The sequence below is a fragment of the Lissotriton helveticus genome, chromosome 5_1 (assembly GCF_964261635.1).
Source record: "Lissotriton helveticus chromosome 5_1, aLisHel1.1, whole genome shotgun sequence".
Classification (NCBI taxonomy): Eukaryota; Metazoa; Chordata; class Amphibia; order Caudata; family Salamandridae; genus Lissotriton; species Lissotriton helveticus.
Genome location: NC_136065.1, coordinates 1,806,320,122 through 1,806,341,013, shown reverse-complemented (window position 1 = coordinate 1,806,341,013; position 20,892 = coordinate 1,806,320,122).

Sequence of the window (20,892 nt, the reverse complement as noted above, 5' to 3'; positions counted from 1 at the left end):
CACGGAGAAGGGGAGACCAGAAATGTTCCTAATGCGCTGAAAACGAACCGGTAAGACTGGTCAGAAAGTGCTGCAAGGCCCCTCACTCGACCAGCGGGAAACGATTGGGCAACTGTGCCACGATTCACACCACCACGCCCATCCGCCACAGAAGTCGGGAGCCAGTGCAGCTCAGGCCCTCCGGACTGGGTCCATATTCCACCGACCGCAAACAATCTCCTGCCCAAACGCCATAGGGGGGGAGGGGCAAGGGGTATCCGGCCCCAAAGATCACGCCGCAACAAATCTGCTCCCCCCAGTTCCTAGATTAAGAAAAAAAGGGGAGGGGAAGCAGCTGACTACGCAAGCTACCAATGCCTTGCAACGGTGGAGTGTCAAACCCGGCAACACAGCCTCAATGGGCGAGAAAAACAGACCCAAAGGGCCCAGAGTCACCTCAGCAAGTATTTTTTAACGTAAATGTATGAACCTTGGGGGAATTTACGGGTAGAAGTTGCTGAGTTTGGAGGAGTGACAGGTATGGAATTTATGGAAGTAGTATACGTATGAGATATAAGGGTAGGCTCCATGTATGGAGTTTTGGGGAAGGGCACAGGTATGGAGTGTTCTATCTGCACTGGATTGATGTCGGTGGAGGGCTCTGACCTGAACAGCTGTGGACAATGTTGTGACAATGGCAATTAGACACCGAGTGGGGTATTTGAGTGCGGTTTTAGTGTTATCTGAAGTCGGGTTTGCGAGGCATGCATCAGATTGTGTAAATCTTTATTTCCTACATTAAGGCATTTCTGTGTCCAAACGTTGACTTTTGAGTGCCGACGTCACCGAATAGAGAGTAGGGTTGAAACAAACTGACTTTATCGGTAAAGGTGGAGTGTTTGTGTGGGGGAGGCGGGGGTGGTGCGGGCAGGACATTTGTGCAGCTAGTTTATTTACCGATAACATATTTTTACCCCAGAGCCTCATTTCCTTCAGGGAAGTGATGCGAAGTTACCAGGAAGTGGTCGCTTCTCTCTGTACTGGTGGACACCCATTGATGGAAGCCTCCTGTAGCGTTCCAAACTTGTATAGCAAAATGTAGGGCTAAGAGCAGCAGCAAGGCTGTCAAAGTGCGACAGCAGCTAGTCTTATTCCAAAAATAAGGCATATATACGGGATATAAGGAGTTGACCAGCAATACTTCGCGGCGCCGCGAAAGTGAAACTAATCACAGCGCCGCAGAAAAGTGAAAATAATTGCGTACATATTTAAACAACCATTGACCGCGTGCGGTGGGGAGGGGGAGAAGCGGGAGTTGTGTGCGCGCTCGGCCAATGCTTACAAAAACAAGCATTGCGCACAGGCGCGTGCGAGGGGGGTGTGCGGACGAGAGCAGGCAGTGTTTCCCTTGCGAGAGCATGCAACCAAATGGCGCTGCGCCCTTCCGCAAGGAAGTCGCCAAAATGTGCACGCACTGCATTGAAAGCAATGCAACACGTGCACGTTTTTGCCTTGAAAGCTGCATCGATCTCAAGAGGTGTCTTTGCTATGCAGCGCATGCGCACTGCGTAGGCGAGACCTAAAAAAAAGGAGCATGTGTGTGTTTCAGCTAACAAGAAAGTTACTTTGCACTCCTTCCCTCACACTTTGCACACTTGGTTACTGGTCTTTGATTAATCAATATCAAGTATTGACCTAACACATCTGAGTAAGAATTTTCTGGAAGACTTGTGAGTCTATTTTAACCATATTAACTAAATTTTAGAGCAATCAATTACACACCACATCTTACCCAGAAACTGATGAACGGAAAACAAACATGGTGGGCCTTATTACTAACTACGTAAACATCTTTCCAGCTGTATGGTATACAGGTTTAATTACATGAAGACATAAGAGGCAGACAGTTAGTGAAAGGTGGGGATTGGCAGTCAAGAAAGGTGAATGCGTCAAACCTGAATACTGGTACAGCAAAGAAAGCGCCGCACACAATTGGCATTTGAGTCTTATGGCAGGCAGAACACAGTTATAAACAGATGCCAACACACTGACTGTGATGTGACTTGGTTTTTTACTCCAGAAGAATCCCTGCTTTGCGTAACACCCTCTCATTATTCCTTAATGTTCACTCATCCAGGAACATTCCCTATGGCACTAAGCTCACAATAGCGCATTCATCAACGTTTCGAGCTGACCTCACCATCACCCTCTACAAAAGTGGCATTGTACTGATCCAAGCCTCACCCAAAAACCTTGACAAATTCTCAGAGTTTTTCACCACTCTCCGAAACCACGTGCACGACACATGGTCGCCGACCAACTCCCGGCCTAACTGTACACCTACTCCCTCACCCAATACAGAACACCCGAATCCCATCACTACGCCTACATACTTCCCTAACGCTATGGACCTGAGACCACCCCTCCACGTGAGTCCACCCCCCTCACTTCCCACTCAGAATCCACGGCTCCCATCACAGTGTACCTTAACCCAATCCGACCGCCTTCAACTACCCTGAGCGAACCGAACACTGAACCTTTGATCCCCTCCCTCCTGGCTCCCTCCTCAATCTCCAGGACCACTAAGTCACCAGCGACCGGGGCTATGACCGGTCAAACCAGCTCCGCTAGCACTCAAGCCACCTCCTCTATGACCCCATACACAATCCACCCTAGCCACCTAGCCCCGCCCCCCTCAGTGACTCCTGCTGTAGCAGGTCGTGCCAGCACTGCTAACATGCAAGCCTCCTCTCCCACAACTCCCAGTTCAGTCCACCCATACCCTCCAACACCCCCCTCCGCAGACATCCATTCCTTGCACTCCAGAGCCTCCAAAATAATTCAGAACCTCCACTCCTCCATCCTCGATCTTACAAACCTCCTCCACCTCGCCGAACTCTCCTTCGCAAAGCTCAAGCCTCAGCCTGCCCCCTTTCTAATCCCAGAGCTCCCCAAACGCCCATTACCGACATCCTCAAGGCATCTACGCCCTCACAAGCACACTAGCGGCCTGTCTGAGGAGGAAACCTTTGACCTTGCCCTCTCCTACAACCTCTCCCTCACCACAACTAATCCACTAGATCTCACTGAAAAGGAGATCCAGGACATCCTTCTGGACCTTAACACACCCCCTACTTCCCCTTGTCTACCTGACGTGAGTGCCGCACACCCCATCCGCACGGTAGCTATCGACCCACACAGATCAGCCCCCCCCCAGTAATAGAAGAATGCTCAGAAGCAACCTTACTCCAGTGCCCCTGTCCGTCCCGACCCCCGTCACCACCCCTCCCCTCGTTATGACCGGTCTCTTACTCAACTGCCGTTCTGCAGTGAAGCATGCGGCCGATGTCGCCACACTCATACTGAACAACAACACCGACATAGCCATTCTAACAGAATCCTGGCTTAACAAATCTACATCCCCATGCCTCGACGTCTTAATCCCCCCCAACTTCAACATTGCCAGGCTCGACAGACCACACAACAAAAAAGGAGGCGGAATTGCCTGCATCCATCGCTCTAACCTCCTTGTCACTGAGCTGTCAACGGATGCCACTGACTCCTGCGAATATCTAGCCCTCTCAGTCTACAATAGGACCATCCACCTATGTAACCTACACATCTTTTACCATCCCCCAGGCACAAATGAACCTTTCACGGACTACCTCATGGAAGTTATCACAGCTAAGAACTCCCCAAACACCAAGGACATTTTCCTCGGCGACTTCAACCTGCACTGGAATGACCATAAGGATCCCCATGTCAACGCCATTAAAGACCTATTGGCCGATCTAGCCCTGACCCAAGCTTGCCCTCTCCCAACCCACTCGAAAGGAGCAACCCTAGACTGGATCATCTCCAAGGAAACCACCGTCAAGCTCACCTCGATAGACCCCTGCGACTGGTCCGACCACCATGCCATCACCTTTTTGTTACCTAGCACACGAAAGACATGTTCACCACAACAGGTACTCCCAAAACGGTGGGTCAGAGACACCAAAAACCTTGACATCAACAAACTTGAGATCCGCTGCAAAACCGACCTACCCCCGCCACCCCACATCACCTCGGTCAGTGACCTCAATGATCACTACACTGCTACAATGTCAAACATCTTGGATGACCTAGCCCCTCTGAAACTAAAAAGAACTCAAGTCAGAGATAGAAACCCATGGTTCACTGGCTCCCTCAATGATGAGAGAAGACCCCTCCGGCAATATGAAAGAATCTGGAGACAGCACCCCTCGACAGATCACCTAAAACATCTTCGCCAGGCCAGAAATATCTATAACAAGAACATCGTCAAATCAAAAAAAGAATTCTTCAGAGCGGAACTAGGAAATGCCCAGAACAGACCTCGCAAACTCTTTGAGATGATCAAACTCCAGTCGAACAAACCGTTCAAAACAGCGAAAGAAAACCCCAAGTCTCTCATCTCCTCCGAGGTTTTCTCTTCATTCTTCGCAAACAAAATCAAAACCTTAGATACTGAACTCAAGGCCGCCTCCTTCCCCCCGCCGAACTTTGACCCCCTGCCTCCTCCCTCTCTGCCGCCATGGTCCTTACCGAAGAATTTAGCACACTGGTCCGAATTTGCACCTTATGATGAAGCCGCTATCGCGAAAATCCTTGCCTCCCTGAACCCCAACAACCACTTCAATGACCCGCTCCCTTCAAACTGTCTCGCAACCGTTTCCAAATCCATCATTCCCAGCTGGACTGCAATCATCAATGCCTCCCTTCGACAGGATCAATACCGACCTCGCTGAAAACAGGCCAAGTCCTACCCATTCTGAAAAAGCCGTCGCTGGACCCAGCCTCCCCAGACAACTTTAGACCAATTTCCAACATTCCGCTCCTGGCAAAAGTGCTGGAAAAGTGTGTACAAATACAGCTAAGTCACCACATCAACAACTACCATCTACTCGATGACTGCCAATCAGGCTTCCGACCGGGGCACAGCACCGAAACCACCATGCTTCACATCGTTGATGACGCTCTTCAAGCCCTTGACCAAGACAAAACCTGTCTCCTGATCCTCCTTGATCTATCATCGGCCTTCGACACGGTCAACCATGAGATGCTACTCGAACGCCTCAATCTCAGGATGGGTTTAGATGGCACAGTCCTCGACTGGTTTAGTTCTTACCTCCAAAACCGATCCCAGAGATTCCTAGTCAATGGCGAACTGTCCGCTCCCTCCGTGGTTACAGTGGGAATCCCTCAGGGTTCAACATTGTCCCTCACCCTTTTCAATCTCTATCTGGAACCTCTTGCCGAAGTCCTGCGCACTGCAAATATCTCCTTCCATATGTACGCTGATGACACTCAGATCTACATAAAAATCTCATCTCTTGCAGAGATCCTCACCCTGAATGAGGCCCTAAAACTGACCGTCAGATGGCTCTCCTCCAATCAACTTAAACTCAATGCTAAGAAAACTGAGTTCCTTCTAATCTCCCCGCCCAAGAACAACCCTGATATCCAGACTTGGATTAAAGCCATCACAGCCTTGAACTGCTCCCCGACCATTGTGAATTCAGCCAAATCGCTGGGAATTACCTTAGACTATAACCTAAATATGCATGACCACATCAACACAATGGCGAAATCGGCCAGATTCCACCTGAGCTACCTATGAAATTGAAACCCTTTCTAGACGCCCGGACCTAAAACTCGCAGTCCAATCATTAGTCATCTCTCGACTGGAATATGGTTGCTCCACCCTCTCTGTCTTACCCAAGATCTCGCTGGCTCCCTTGAAAGCCGGCCTCAACGCAGCCGCCAGACTACTTACAGGCTCAAAAAAATTTGATCACATCACTCCTCACTTGAAAGCGTTAAACTGGCTCCCCTTCGAGGCTAGGATTCACCTCAAGCTGGCATGCATCACGCACAAAGCCCTTCACTCGAACTCCCCTGCGTATCTTGCACAGAAGCTTGTGTTATCCGGAGGAAACAGAAACTCAAGATCGACCAAGACCTTCCTACTCCGGCCTGCACGCTTTAGGAAAATAAAAACCTACAATCGAGCTTTCACCGGGACTGCACCAAGAATATGGAACTCCCTCCCTCCCGACATCAGAAAAATCACTTCTTTTGCACGCTTCAAAAAAGAGGCCAAGGCCTTTCTCATGGGTAAATTCCTTGGCTAAACTCGTTCCCGCAGCCACCTGAGAGACTATTGCCTTGTCCTGCGTCCTTGTACATTACTCTTTTGTTTATTATAATATTTCTGTCCTGCGTTATAGCTTATCTTATTCCTCAATGTACAGTACTTGTATGCTACCCCGTCCCACCTACGATCCCCTGGTTCTGAAACCTCTCCGACGTACTGATTTCTTTTTTTTCCTGTTTTTTGCTTGTTATGTCCTGCCGTAACCTTGTGTTACTCTATTGAATCTGTAAAGCGCTCTGATACCCTCACGGGTCAAGTTCGCGCTCTATAAAACTCTAAAATAAATAAATAATAAATGTGATCATAAAACAATGGTATCTCTGGCAACAGCCTTCTGTACTCACCGTCCCCATGCCGGGATACTGGCTCAGGAATATCTCTGCCATCGTTCAGTGGGGGTGTTTCATCTTGATTCGTTTCTGGTCCCTCTCTCTGGCCCTTTGTTTCTAATACTACTCATTCACTATTCTGGATTTTATTTGACGAGGGCGTGCGCACAAAAACACACACACATCTCAGATATTGTGCTGGCTTAATTGAAAGTTATGGCTTTTCTGTGTTAAAAAAACATGAGGCCTGTGTGGTCAGAGGTGAGAGAACTCCAGGTGTTAAATATTACATGCACATGCAAAATGGCTGCAGTTTAATAAACATGGCAATTGTTTAAATTTTAATTTCACTTTCTTTGCATTTTAAACAGTATATTCATAAGAATTGTCATTGCCTTCATTGCCCTCAGCAAAGGAAATAAATGGACATTGTCTTTTTTTGCTGTTGTGAGACAATGTATAGAAACATAAATGGGCAATGACGGAATAAGTATTGAAATTATTATTAGAAAGTTCTCCATTCTCTAGCCTTGAATCAAGAAATCATAGGCCCTCATGATGCACAGCAATGTCTCTAGAGAATAGGCCACATTCCTCTATGAGATGCCCATGAAAGTTCAAGTCAAGACAAGTGTCTTCCTTGCTGAGGGGTGCAAATAATGGGCTAGCACTCTTGACCATCAATGGGCAAGTGAGTGCAGACTAAGCAAGAAAAAGTATTCAAGCACTTTCTGTAACCTTCCAGCAGCTGCAGAGGAGTGGGGTCTTGGCATATAGAGGGGTGGTCTCACAAGTGAGCAACATTAGGTGCTCAATTTCTTTAGACAAGTGTCGTTCCTCGCTTCAATGAGGTACCAGAGAGGAGATCAAGAGAACAAGGCTTTCTGCAGATGGACGTCCAGAACCAAAGTGGGATCAGGTGATGGAAAGCCAACTGGTCACCACTGAGGCTGTGGAAAGGCAGACGCTGGAGCACCTGTCTGTGATTTTAACTCAGAGGGGTTTGGAGAAGCAGGACCAGTGCTGGAGGCTGGCTGGTGGAAGCGCATTAGAGGTGGCAGGAGTGGTATCCAGTGGTGCAGGTGCTTGTTTGCAATTGGAACAATACACCCAGGTGGGGAGTCCTTGTCACTTCACAGCAGAGATGGTGGTGAGCAGCACCTTGTAGGGTTCTTTCCCTTGTGACAGACTTTTGTTGGTGTACATTCACAAAGCTCCTACAGCCGTGCTTGAGGTAGTGGCAGGCTTCAGTAGAACATTCAGGCAGGTGATCTTGGACTTGAGAATGGACACTGCAGAGGTAGCAAATCAACTGATTTCCATACTGCATCATCAATTATAGATCAAGAATGGCAGGTGAACTGGAGGATTTGAAGGAAGCATCATGGGTCAGGCAGTTACCACTTCAAAGGGGCTCAAGTTCAGCCGTTTGTGAGGGAATAACTTGGATTGACCAGCGTGTCAAGATTAGAGCATCAGGCCATTTCAGGTGTATCCGAACATATTTTGGATAACTTGTCCTTTAGGGTGCAGTTTTGCTTTTCCACATTGGCAGCTGATTCTGGGTGTTACAGTGGAAATGTTGTCTAATCCCTCAAGCTCTGCATGTTTCCTGAGCTACACAGGAGACAAAATGGAATGGTGGAGGTGCTCACTGAACCTCAGATTTAAATCTCTCAATAGCTTTATGACCATATTGATAGCATCAGTGGATGCAGGGGTAAGTTTCAATCTACCCCAAAAATATGTGTAAAATCACAAGAATATAAGAATAGGAACAACATTCTGTCACCCATTGAGAAGGGTGCGGAGCAGGGATGGTCTTAATCCCTTTTCCAGTACTGTGGGTTGCTGTGGGACAAATTATACCATCTCTTTCAACATGGTCAATACCGCGATGCAGGTAGACCAGGTTGGGAAGCAAACATTTCTGGACCACCACTCTCCTGTTGCTGTTCCTCCACACTCCTTCGGGTACCTTTTATAGTTCTGTTTGATAAATGTCTGTCCTTCAACATTGGATGTCCGTTCTTGCAACACTGAAAGATCTTTAAGAGTAGGCACAGGACATTAAGCAGTTAGCAAAACATAAATTGTAGTGTCACTATAGGAAGATAGTGCAGCCTCTCGAGTCACTTAGTTTGAGAATGCATTTCCTAGGGACACTCCATCTTGCATACATTAATGGTCAGCATATTTCACAGTGGCAACTGTAAACGGTAGCATGAGTGCATTCAGCAGGTTTTCTACACACATTCCATTAGTAATAGGGGTCCTTGCAGAAGTTAGAAACCCCCGCTGCATTCACAACATCTGAAATCATGGGAAACTCCAAATGCATACCTTGAGTCTGTAAATGCAGTTACAAACTTTTTGGTGGTAATAATACAATAAAATTCAACTCAACAAATGCAGCCACTTGAGAGATATGGACCTGGGACAAGTGTCGACTTTCAACAGTTCCATGTAGGGTACATACAGCTTATGCAGACATAAGGCTTCCAACATAATTTCTAAAAACCATCAACAAAATGAATTCCCTGTTGGGTACTATTGCATCTGATACATCAGTATGGGTTTTGGGCAAGTTTTCAGTGACTACATGGCATTCAGGTGGTTCTCCATCTTGAGAGATGCAATAAATGAGACAAAGCAATGCAATGGATGCGAGTGATATGTGAAGCAGAGAACAGTAAAATCTCCTATTAGGACAATCTGGCATTTGAGAAATGATGCAGTTTTGTGGTGAGCGTAGGGACGACCACAGCGTGGGCTCCTGCAACAATCAAGTTGAAGCCTAACACAATGTTTTAAATGTTTCTACAAGATGGATAGCAGCAGAAACAGAACTTAGACAAGGCGGGAAGCACCTTAGCCGCAAGGTTAAGTGCAGAAGAAGAGCAGGTAATGGGTATTTTCAGATCCATGTGATCTTGCATCAGTACTCTGACAGCATACCCACTGTGTTTATGACAATTGTTAAAATTAGCACATAACACATCAGGAAGTCTAAAGGCCACCTAGTGTTTAATGCAAAATAGCATGCAGTAAACCAAAAGATCAAAGACAATTATCATTTCAACTGAGCAGGGCTCTCGCTAGAAAACAGTCAGTTGAGAGTCAAAAGTCCGTAAATCAACCTGTCTATGCAGCATGAACACATGACAGAAACTTGTCACTCTGAAAAGAAATCTTATCTAATGTGCAGGTGTCAGGATTTTCTCTTCAAGGAAACGTAGCACAGCCTTGGGAAGATATTATTCATGTACATAATACAGGGCCTAGTAATCTCACAAAATCTCACTTCCCGTGACAGGTTTGAAAGCGAGGTTACACTATTGAAAAATGTGCAAGGTACAACAGCAAACACTGTGGTTTCCAGGCCTCCTAACGCTGTAAAAGTAAGAATTTTAATGTCTTGGAAGCTTAAGCAAATAGCAGGCAACATCCATTATTGATTAGTAGGTAAGACATTCATAGCTACATATGTGGTTGCATATTTTTGTAGCCCCCACCTTTGTTTCTGAGAAGAAAAACGTTGGATAACAACAATTCAATAGAATACAGTCTCACTATTGTTTCATTCATCTAATCCTGATCATTTTGCTCCTCATCCTAAGAAGTACCAAGTGTAAAAGTACTGCAGTGCCTTTATCTTTCCAAGGGCACTGGATGTTGCACATAATTCATTTAACAGTACTGTGAATGACAACTACAATCAGGATAATGGCAATAACAAATTTAAATACTGCACAGAGCTCGGCCGCTATGACATAATCAAAAAGCCATTCTACTCTAAATCAGCGTTTTCACATGGGCATCTAGCTGTTGCCTTTCTAATCCCGAAGCTACTGTGGTAGAATTTCCTTCTTATATTAACTAAAGCAACAGTCATTCCATACATTAGAATTAGAGTGGAGAGGGGTGTGGTTTGGATGGCAAAGAGGACGGGCGCCTAGGTCCGTTACCTCTACATCCCCGTGGGAAAACACGGCGAAAAAGACAGCGAAATGAGCACCTCCCAGAGAGGAAAGCAGCCGCAAAAGCGTCGGAACCAAGGGGGCACATACTGAAGGGGAAGAGCCCATCATCAGCCTAACCTCCGGTGAGCTTTGGCCGATACTCCGTCCCGGAGGGACGATGGGAGAGAGGTTCCCCAAAATGGTGTCTACACAACGAGAGAAGAACGGAGTCTCGGGACACTGATACTCAACTATGTAGTAGGATCTACAAAGAGCCAAAGCAGAGGCAGCCCAACTTCCATCAGGCACAAGCAAACGCACAAGTAAGTGCACAGAAGTAAACGGGTTGGTGGAAGCGGTACGGAATCGCGGCAAAAAGGATAGGGTGAAACTCCCGAAACTGAAAGCGCCCTACGGGGGCCACCATTGCTGTTTGTTTTGCCTCGCCAGTATCGGAGAACCTATCTCGGGGTCAACCAAAGCCTTATGCACCGTTGTCCACTCAGAGGGGAGCGGAAGCCAGGGAAGGGTAGACCCGAGGAGAGGAACCCAGAAGAGCGGGATCAAACCCCCAAACTCCTGGCGCAACGGTGGCCAAAGTACAAAACCGAAACTGAAGGTTAGCGAGTGGGAGCCGCCATCTTGTCCCGCCCTTAGACCGAGAGCACAGAAAGAAAATCGGCCATGAACTAAGCCTTACCGCAAGACCGCCATCGGCCGACTTCAGCGGTGGGGCCTGAATGACGTCAGATCCGCCTCAGCGCTCAGCGCTCCTGTGCATATACTAAAGAGGCGCAGCAGAACAAGCCCCAGTCTGCCTAGAGTGACGAACAGCCGGCCCAAGCGGCACCACCTATGCCCATGTCCGGCCAAGGCCAACCTAACTAGGATAAAAGGGGGGACAAGCGCGATTGGGGGCTGATCTGGATGAACGGCGAGGAAGCAAACAATAAAGGAAAATAGTAACTGCAGGCTCCTCAGGCACAACCATCACCTGGCCAGAACAACACTTGAGGCAGCGGACCGAAGCACTCAGCGGGAGCCGCACACCCACATAAAACCGCACCACAAGTGCCCCGCCCAGCAAGAAGGCACCACAAACAACCCTCTAACCCACCCTTAACTGCCGTGGAAGCCTGACTAACTCCACCAGTGGAGGTTGAACCTCGACCCAGATGCAACCACGAACCAACAACCCAACAGGTGGGGACCCAATGCTGCACACAAGGAAGAGGTGGCTACTACCTCATCGCACGGAGTAACAAACGAGTACCCCACAGGCTGCATAGACTGTCCATACCTAGGGAAGTACCAGCCACACCAGGGCACGGGTAGCTCCAGACCTAGAACACCCACGCCGGCCGGCCAGCAACAGAGGAGCGCAACATTGGGGCCCAAACAGTCTCCGCAGACATAGGATTCCCAACCAGTCCACTAACCCAGAAGGCGTGGGGGCGGACAACCCTACGGGCGTCAGACACAAGTGCGGAACTGGCAGGAGCAAAGACCAGGACATGGACCATACTGGAACCAAGCAGGTTCAGGCTAGACCGCCAAGATAAAAAGAGGGAACAGCCAGAAACAAGGGGAGAGCCCCCCAGGTCGGTCTCCGCGCAGCAGAAAAGCGGCAGACTGGACAGCTACCTAACCAGAAGAGGATTCGCAACTATGGCGGGCACTGAGGGCAAGCCATCCAGCGAGGCAAAAAAATACAGGAAGGACCTAATAGAATCACCGCAAAAACAAAAGAACGAAATAACTTTGGACATGATCTTTAAAAAAATTAATGAAGGCAACGACCTGGCCAAATCCACGAAGCAGACAATAGACAACATGCAACTGGAGCTGGCAGCCATAAGGGCAGACCAACATAAGGCAAACAACAGGATAGACGCAGTGGAGAAGCGCATCAGCGACATAGAGGATGAAAATGCCAAGTCAAACAAGTCCCTGCAGTCCGTCAACAAGGCCTCTAATTTCATCAAAAAACAGCTGGCAGACCGGCACGATCGGAGCAGAAGAGGTAACATAAGACTGCTGGGAATTCCTGAGGGAGAAGAAGAGAAACCTGGGTCCTGCGTGGCCCTCTTAGAGAAACTATTACCAAAACTAACAGGTTTAAACTTTGACAGACAGTTCGAAGTAGACAAGGCCTACAGAGTGCCGGCCGCTAAACCACCGCAGGGTCGCGGCCCAAGACCAATCATCTGCAGGCCCTTGCACACCAACCAGACTGAAGCAATATTTGCAGTAGCAAGGAAGAACCCGAACGGTAACAAAATAATAATACACAAGACTTTTCAAGGCAAACAGTGGTGACAAGAAAAGAATTCCTAGCCCTAAGGGAAAGAATGCGGAATAACAACGTCACTTTCAGCGTGGGTAAATGACCCAGCAGACAATGCGATACCTGACACTTACTGTACTAACCAAACTACCTCAAGTCACAACAACTACCTCAGCCGAGCGACACTGCTGCGAAGCAGCAAGAACTACTATATATCCTTTGATATCAATTTGAGTATACCGGCACTAGGCCACGAGGGCCAGGGAGAGATACGGGGAACTCTTGTATAACGGCCACAACAGAATCTATAAGCTGTCACCTGCTGTGGAAGCTCTGCTCTTAAAATCACTACATAACCTCGGGGGGAGGGGAGGGAGGGAACTTTGCTGTCGCACGCTATTAATGCAAGCTTTTGGGGGTGGGGGGGCTCCATGTACTTTTTTCTTTGCTTTCCATGCTTTTCTTCCTTCCTTCCATTTGCCCTTTCCTCCCCATTCATCATCTTCACTTCTCTTTCGGGGACAGATGCAAACCACACAACTAGGCCAGTCAACACTAACAAGCACGCCGGACAGGGAGGCTACAAAAAAGGGCAACATAAGAACATACGCAAGGCAGCTAGATACACACAGGACCCTCTTGCGTATGAGCGATACGCACGACAAGAAATGACACAGAAGACACATAACCAGCTACTTTCAGATTTAAAAGTAGTCTCTTTCAACGTTAAAGGGCTTAACCATCCGGTCAAGAGGAGGAAAGTATTAGAGTACTTAAACAAACTAAAGTGCGATGTGTGCGTGCTCCAAGAAACTAAACTGTCAGCAGAGGACGCTCAGCGACTCAGGGCGAAATGGATAGGGCAGACCCTGTGCTCACCAGCGGTGCACAAAAAAAGAGGGGTAATCACACTGATAAATAAAAGAGCCAAACTAGATGTACAGGAGAGCCACACTGACAATGATGGAAGAACACCCTCACAGACCTCACCAGGAAAAAATACGAGCTTAACAAGATTCTAAGCGAAAGGGCGGGCACGTGGATAAATAGATATAAACCTATAAACTTATGCTCAGCAAATAAAGCAGGGAAAGCGCTAGCAGGATACCTGAAGTGCAAGCAGAGGCAACATTCAATTGCAGCAATAACAGACACTGATAAGAGATCTCAGACGTCAAATAAGGGAATCCTCAAAGTCTTTAAAGAATTCTATGAGTGCCTCTACAGAGAGGACAAAAACCTCAAAGGAGACGGTGGAGCCAGCCTCCTAGACAAACTTAACTTGCCCAAACTGTCAGAAACACAAAGATCGTCTATAGAACAAGACATAACCGGGGTAGAAATAGAAAAAGCGGTTGCAGCGCTCAAGGACAACAAAGCCCCTGGACCAGACGGTTACACAGCAGTATTCTACAAGCACTTCCTCCGACTAATCAAACCCAAAATGGAGGAAGTCTTCACACACTGCATTAGAAAAGGTAAGATGATTAGCTCAATGGCAGAGGCCAACATAATAGTCATACCAAAAGAGGGCAAGGACCCACAACACCCACAAAACTACCGCCCCATCTCACTAAACAACATAGATTGCAAGATATACGCAAAGATCCTTGCGGCAAGACTAAATGCACAGCTCCCAAATCTAATCCACAACTCTCAGGTGGGCTTCATCAAGAATAGAATGTTCCAAGACAACACAAGACTCCTATGCCACTTAATAAACCATGCCTCCGCAAACGAGGAGCCAGCAGTAATGATCACACTCGATGCAGAGAAAGCGTTTGACAGAGTGTCTTGGCCCTTCCTTGAGCAATGCATGATAAAGTTCGGGCTAGGAGATAGATATAGAAGAATGGTGATGGCACTATATAACGAACCCAAAGCCCGCATGGTTGTCAATGGAGGAACCTCTGAACTGCTATCCCTAGGCAGAGGGACCAGACAATGCTGCCCACTCTCCCCGGCACTTTTCCTACTTTGCCTGGAACCGCTCCTATCCATGATCAGAGACAATAGTGAAATAAAAGGAATCCCAATCAAGGGGAAGACCATTAAGTTAGCGGCATACGCAGACGACATATTAATAACAACACAGAACCCCGGCCCCTCGATAGCGGCCCTTATGTCTACCATCGAAGAGTACACGTAAGTGTCAGGCTACAAACTTAATAAGGACAAGTCAGAATGCAAACCCCTAAATGTACACACAACTAGGGCAGTACTGGGGCCTCAGGGTTGGTGTGGCAGAAAAACTTCCTAATGTACCTGGGCCTACATTTCGGCAGGGACCTCACATCAACACTGGACTACAACGAAAACTCCATTCTAAACAATGTAAAAGAGAAACTAGAGACATGGTCACCAAAATTTATCAGCTGGTGGGGAAGGGTGGAATCAATTAAAATGATGATAACACCCATGGTCAACAACCTGCTGAGCATGTGTCCGCTCTTAACCACGGAGGATTTCCACAAAAAGCTAGACAACCTGATCAATAAATTCCTCTGGAGAGACAAGAAACCCAGGATCAGTCTACAGAAATTAAGACTACACAAAACACTGGGGGGACTTAACTTCACCAATTTTAAAATCTTCCATATTGCATGCCTAGCCAATCAAGGGATATGTTGGATCTCTCCTAACCAGGCATACACACCGGTATGGCTGGAACTAGAGAGAGCAGTCCTAGGAGGTCTTGACCCCTTGGCCCTACTTACGGCTAATAAACACCCCAAAGCCAGCAATATTATATTTAAATACACCAAGAACGCCCTCCTTAAGGTCGACAAAAAGATGGAACGGAGCATTAAAAACACGAGTAGAGAATCTATTTGGCACAACACCAAAATAAAATACAAGGACAAGGTACTAGACATCAACGCTTGGTACGAACGGGGTATTTCTACTACCAACCAATTAGAAAACCTCAATGTCCCGCTCACCTTCCACACACTAAAACACTTGCACAACCTACCAGATATTGAATTTTATAACTTCCTAAAAATAAAGGTGGCAATCACAAGAGAAGGTATTAACAAGGAGGTTCCATCGATCCTGCTTTACATGGCAAACTTAAATAAGATTGGCCACCAAACATCACACCTATACAAACTCCTCTGCCCGGCAACAACAACACTAAACGCCAAAGCATTAGAATTCTGGGAAACACAGCACCACAGACACTTCAGCGAGAAAGAAAAGGCCCGCCTCTGGTCCTCAGCATCCAAAAATAAGGTGACATCAACATAAGCTCAAACCAAGTACTGGCTCCTCCACAAAACATATTGGACCCCGGTACGACTAGCAGCGGTAGGGCTCCGGGACAACGACACATGCTGGAACTGCCACAAACACAAAGGGGACCTTGTGCACCTTATCCTTTACTGCCCCAAAGTCAAGATTTTTTGGGGTAAAGTAAGAGACTTCATAAACAACACATTAGGCCACTCAATTCAGCCAGACTTCATAGGGCTAGTAGCCGCCTTCATGGCCCCCGGAATCGAATCCAAAAGTGATAGAGACCTAATCGACCTCCTGCTCACAACTGCAGTCAAAACTATCCTTGCGAACTGGAAGAACACAGGGAGGGCAACCTTCAAAAGCTGGCTAAATTGGATCACATTCCTAAGGGGGGCGGATAACATAACGGCAAAAATCTCACCCCACTCCACCACAAAGAGCGAGATGTGGCTCCCCCTAGACAACTACTTGGGCTCGCACAAACCACCCTAGATAGGACACGCCCATACTCCCTACAGCACATACAATTGTTGTATGGCAAAAACGATAGCGCCACCCTTCCTGTCCGCTTCACCCCTTCTTCTCTTCTCCCCATATTTCTTTTGTTTTTCTCTCTATATATTCCTCTTGCGAGGGTAATACACAAGATTGCCGAGTTTCTCAATGTACGCCTGTAACAAGCTTTGCCCAGCCAATGTAACATTCCCCTACTCATGTCAAACGATATGACTACTGTAACCGTCACGGCATATAAGACACCAGTATTGCCTTCACTGTATATGTACTGAAAAATGTTCTCTAATAAATTTTTCTGAAATCAAAAAAAAGAATTAGAGTGGAGAAGAGCCTAGAAGTTGTTGAAACAGCCCACCTACCTTTTTCGTTCTAAAGAATGATACGTCCTCGTAGGAACAATATACCCTGGGTAGCAAGTTCCAGTACAAGCAAAAGGTAGCCAAAAGTCAGCTTGTGATCCACAAATGAAATATGCATAACCTCCTTGGGGGCTGCATATGAGAAACAACAGTCCATGGAGAAGGTGGTACTAATAGGGAGGTGACTCAAAAGGAATGTTCTCTACACTTAAATTACATCTACTATTTTAAATAAAGAATAAAGCCCCCCCTAACTGCTTGCAAATAAATATTTGCTTAGTCACAGTGAGATGAGTCTTGCCTGGCATGTTGCGGTAAAAGGGATTGCTGAATTTTTTAAGGCATAGGAAACATGAAGGGGAAATGCCGCAGCATTTAAGAAGCCTATGTCAGAGGTGGAAATGCTGCAGGAAAGTGTTATTAAAACTGCTTGGTGCTCAATCAAAAGGAATACTATCATCTACATCAACAGGCATGTGTGTGCAAATCCAGCAGGAGGAAGAGTTAATGGTATAGCTGATTGTCAATGCAATAACATATAGTTGTTACTCTTGCAGGCCATGAGGTGGTTTTGTAGTAGAGTTTCGGCACTGTTCGGTCTATGAGTAATTCCCCATTCTGCAGCAAGGATGAACTCCAACACTAGCCAGGTGCTGAAAGTAGCAAGGAAGATAGCAGGCCAGAAACACAGAGGAATTGAGTATTGTTAGAAATTGGGTTTCTGGTTGGCTAGGGTATACATCTAAGTCAGGCAGAACCCACCATTCAAGTCAGAGTAAGGGAGTTACACACCAAAGATAAACCCTGCTCAGCCCCTTAGTAGCTTGGCAGCGCAGTCAGGCTTATCCCAGAGGCAAGGTAAAAAGCATTTGCGCAACACATACACATATACACCAGTGACACAATAGGCACACCACAAAAAGAGACTCCACACAAGGTTATATCAAAAATAGCCTTTGTATTATATATACATTAAAGCACATCAGATCATAAATCACTGCGTGAGGAAAAGGAGGTCTTGGGCGGCGGCATCCAGTGATCTCTGTGGCGTACTTGCTGAGCAAGTGGGTGTTGAGGAGCATTCATGATATTATTGAGTGAGGGGTGCGTGAGGATTTGCTGGTAGGTGTTTGAGCAGGGGTGCAACTAGACACGAACTTTGAGCAATGGGGTAGGACAACCATTTTTAGAAAAGAGGTCAGAGCTAAACACATAGTCATTATTTGACAAAAAAGAAGTGACAAATTGTGCAATTTAAACATATTGGACAAACCTGATATTATAACAAACGTATTTTTGTAGATGTGACACCATTCCTAGGCTTCAAATCATTGCAAGTCCTGAAAAATGCTCCTGAAACACTGTTGGCTGAAGGTACAGTTTTAGTTTACTCAATGAGATGTTGTGAAACATTCATGGGTAGGCTGCCCTTATATGTAGGTCTCCGATTTTAGGCTTAGTAGCAGTGCTTAATTTGAGCTAGTAGTCGCAGGTACAGCCACTGGCACTCATTTTCAGGGTCCCGCAAATATTTATCCTCATCAGACTCTGTTACAGAAAAAGAGAGAGAAAAACACTAGAGGGAGACAGGCGGAAGAGAAAGATGGCAAAATTGTGACAAACGAAGAAAGCAAAAATGAAAAATAACCTACAAGACTGAGATAAAAGGGCTGGGAGTGCCCGGTGGTACTTGAAAGTGGCACACAGTAGAGTCACGTCTAGGCAGTCTTGGTATTCGGCTCTCACAACATTTAAAATTGCCAAGTACAGGTTCCTTTGCAAGACTTTAGGCCCGGCATTTATTATTTTACAAATTAAGGACTGCCTAGTAGGTTACACATATTAAGTTGGGATGTGTGACTGGTAAGATTCAATTTCCAAAATACTATCTTTTTTTCTGAGTTAATTGCGTGTAATGATTTGTTAATATTGCTGCCTGTAAATGGACTGCCACATACCTGTGCTACAATAAATATAAATCCAATAGTCAATGTTACAATGCCTCATTGAGGAGTTCCTGTATATGTTTCATACTGAGCCAAATCCATGCAGGAATGCACCAGGCTGTTATTGACGAGATGGCAAAAAAACTTGCCAAGTAGGGGGTATTATGGACCGAGGTGCCATCCTCGATGGTAGAGATTTAGCAAGAATACAGATACAAAGTGATTTGTTTAGGAAGTTTGGTCCAATTCTCTATAGAGATGAAAAGAATCAAAGGCAAGGGAGAAGTCAAGGATAAGTGTTATGGTTCTACTTCTGAATCAATTTCCGTGTTTAAATCATTGTATGTGGAAGCCGACTCCGCTTTTGTGCAATGGCCATACCAGAATCTGTTTTGGTAATCTGAGAGAAGGCTACTTTCTTCGATGAACATAGATATTTGTCTTGAAGATGACCTTTCAATCTTTTTGCCTAGAAATAATTGGTTATTGACCAGAAGTTAGACGGAACCTTTGTTTGAAAGCCTCTTTGTTTTAGGGAGTTATTTTTGGAATAGATCTTAAGCCAAGGAGTTGTTGATATTTCTGGCTGGATTGGCTGCAAAGCTATTAATGATAATATTCTTGCATATATGAACAGGACACAGGTCTGCCAGTGATCGTGCCAGCCTACAAGCTTTTGCAGCCTTGATGAAGTCCTATGTGTCACAAAGCTAAAGGTGAGTAACTGTGTTTTTTTCATGATTTGTTGTCTGGTAAACTGCAAGTCACTGCTGGAATTGGGATTGAGCAATGACTGAGCAACAAAGAAGGAGCAGGGGGTCTAAATTGATTGAAGTAATGCAGGTGTCCCAGGCACACAGCAAGGGTAAGTGGTGCGGCCTTCCACTGTGCTGCCAAGGCATTAGGATGTCATATGGTACTGCCACTTCAGGTACTTTAGCTAGAGGACCCTGTTTCTTCCAGCATGTCTGTTTTTTTGTGACATTGAGGCCCATCATCAGCTCTCCATATTCAGATTTCCTGTCACAAGATGATGAGGTCTCCTGATCACGGTCTACTCTTCAGGCCACAGGTTGGGTTTCCATGATATAGCGCATGTCACTCTGAAGCAATGCAGCCATCATGTCTCATGGCGTTCCTGACTCCAGTCAGGTTTTCCTGCTACCTAGTCCTGGATTGTTCTTCAGAAGGAAAGAAAATTAAACATCTATGCTGCTCACCATTTAAAGGTTGAGCGGTGGCTATTCCTTTAGGTGTGTGCTGTATAGACAAGGGCAATTATTAAAAAGAAAATATATTTAGTTCAATGATTGCACACCGAGACTCAAATATGCATCAGTTTAGTATCCATGCAACGACACGTTTAATGGAGTGCACTGAACATGTATGGAGTGAACAAACCATAAGCGAGCCCATATTAATTGAGGAAAAGTATAATGTTGCATTAATATGCCTTACTAAAAAGGATACATATTTCGACAGGACAACTGTGCACTGGGCACTACCTAGCTCCTTGTAGTCACTGTTCTCCAGATATTACGATTTCAAAGAGTCAAAAGCACAATGGTTGCTGATAGGAACTGTGCAAAGATTATTGGCAATAAATGAAAACAATGTGATTTTGTAAACAACAGAATGTTATAAAACCACTGAACTGCTTCTGGATAATGACTAATACTCTGCAAAAATTGACATAACTCCAGGAATCAGTGTGGAAAAGTTAAGATAATTGTATAGTGTTGTAATGTGCTTTTTTTTAAAAGCACTGTAGTTAACAGATGTGTTTCATAACTTCTGAGACTCAGAGCTCTATTTTTTAGGTCTAGCTGCACATCTCAGCAGTCATCTGACTAAATGTGATCAACAGAAAAAGAGCTTTAAGAAGCACACCTAAGAGAGGAGTGTTGTCTCCGTACACATGTTTGATCCCTTAAGTACAATATTTGACTGGACAGAAGGCTTGTGCTGCCATTAAGAAACAGTGCAGGGGAGTTCAGTGACCTAAAAACATGATGTGGCAGGTTGCAATGGGAAAACTCCTTTACCATGTGGTAATAGCATTAGCTAATAATCAGCTAGATTCATCAAAGTGAAAT